The sequence below is a fragment of the Microtus ochrogaster genome, chromosome 10, assembly GCF_000317375.1.
Source record: "Microtus ochrogaster isolate Prairie Vole_2 chromosome 10, MicOch1.0, whole genome shotgun sequence".
Taxonomy (NCBI): Eukaryota; Metazoa; Chordata; class Mammalia; order Rodentia; family Cricetidae; genus Microtus; species Microtus ochrogaster.
In genome coordinates, this window is record NC_022016.1 from 66,966,765 (window position 1) to 66,969,074 (window position 2,310).

Sequence of the window (2,310 nt, forward strand, 5' to 3'; positions counted from 1 at the left end):
AGGGGGAGGGAAATGGGAGGCTGGGAGGAGGTGGAAATTTTTTTAAAGAGTGATAAAAAAAAAGTGAACATTTGTGGAAATCTAATGTATTACCCAATTTTTAACTCTAAAGATGAATAGCAAGAAAGACATGGATGTTTTTGATTTTGCTGTTTGTTTAAAGTGTTGCCATGGTGTTTAGAGGTTAAGACTGTTTACAGGTTAAATCTGCCTTAAGTGTGTTGAGAGTTTACTTAAAGACAAATTTGTGATATAAAAATATGCCAGGATTATAAAATAAATACTTTAATAAACATGTGAGAACATAAAATGCTTTTGTTTTGGTTTTGATGTTTGGGTTATTTTAATTCTCTTATTGAAAAAAATCATTATCTCAGATGAATTCTCTTTGCTTCTGATGAGTGGAGATAATATTGCTTGGGAAGCAGAGCTTTAACTGTTTTATGAAGCCTCTGTGTTTCCTTGTGGAATGGTGACCTATAACGATGTAACAGTTTGTATCCTGTAGCCATTGCTAGTCTATATCAGAGAACCCCTGTGTTTACAGTTGCATGAAAAGCCCAAAAGAGGGCGGGACACAGCTTCAGTAAGCCTGAAGACTAAAAACAGGTTTGACATTTCCCATTGAGAATGGTTTATTGAATTGAAGCAGTCTAAAATCTAAATTTTCCCTTTGCCCTAGATAAATCTGGACAAATTAAGTTCGATACTAATTTTCCTAGAATGTCAAGGCAGTATAAAAATGAGAAGCCAAGAATATGCCAGGTTTTATGCGCTGCGTATTGCCTGCGTCTCAGACACCGTAGGATTGGATGGTAGACGCAGCTCATGTGCCCTTAGACCATCCTGTGGATCAGTACTGACTCTAAGTGTTCCTGCATAAGAACTCTATAAAAGCGTGTAGTTACAAAAGAACCTCTGTACTTCCCTAACTCTTCAAAAGATAATATTAAAGGAGAATCTTGGAGCGAGACGACATTCTACCTGGACAGTGGTGAGAAGGGAGGAGGTAGCAACTCTATAAGTCTATCTAAAGTGCTGCTTCGGAATAGTGTGTACTCACAGCAAATCTACCTGACTGCAATAACTATCTAGAATCAGGAACTTTTAGCACAATAATATGCATCTAAAACATATTTAGTAATGTGTAGGGGTGAATGAATGTATGGGCAGAAGTTAAGAGTGATGGGTTTATCTTGGTTATTTACCGAGGCACCTTCATCTGAGGACCAGCCGAGGCTAGGTTACTCTCTCACTAGGGAAGCAGCAGCTGGACTCTACCATTAGGTCAGGATAGAAGCATTTTTGCCTTGAACACAGACTTTAAGTTCTGTGAGCCGAAGTAGGATCAGGGATGCTTCAGAGTGCTCCCTTCCAGCCCCAAAGCCCAGAAGCAAGGTCAGGGATGCTTCCGAGTGCTCCCTCCGAAGGTAGGTTCTAAGATGAGTGCTTTTTTAAAAAATTTATTTATTTATTAAGGATTTCTGCCTCCTCCCCGCCACCGCCTCCCATTTCCCTCCCCCTCCCCCGATCAAGTCCCCCTCCCTCATCGGCTGGAATAGAGGCCTGGTGGAGGGGAGTCTCCTATTAAAGATACCAGACCTTACCAGGAACGTTTCAGAAATCGCTTTGTACAAGTTTTGATAGAACTTTTAAACACAGGTCCTTTGTCTTCTTTATAAGGCTTGATGTTGTAAATTGATTTTTTTTTTTGCCACCAGCAGGCAAGTTTAAAAGTCATTCTTTACTGAATAAATGGATTAATAAATGAAAAGATCCTTTATAGTGTGGATATTTCCAAAAATTTCCCAGAGGTATTCATTTTTCTGGTATTCCATCAAACCAACCCCATTAACCTGTATTAATGAGGAGATAATCTTAGAAGTTTACTAACCCAGATCATTCTGGGATCTGTCCACCTTAGAAGTTGACGCTGTCTGCAGCAAATACAACTTTAAATGCTATTTCTAACCCCAGAGAAGCTGACATTAAAACAGAAAGCAACAAAGTGACTTCCCTGTGTAAATCATCCAGTTTGGGGTCAGAAACCTCCTTTTTGGTAATCTCTAGTTAGCCTCTATCCGTCTGTGCCGGAAAGCGCTGTGCTCCGGTCAGCGCGTGGCAGCCCAGCTTTCCCGTTTGTTAGAGATCACCTTCCAAAGCTGTATTCGACATGTAAGTGTTTTTGCCTATATGTTCAGGTACAAGCATTAAAGGAAAAAGAAACAGCCATAAAGGATTTTCCAAAACCAGGAAACAAGAGGAAGGGCAGGTAAATAACGAAGAAACAATTTATAAAATAAAATCACT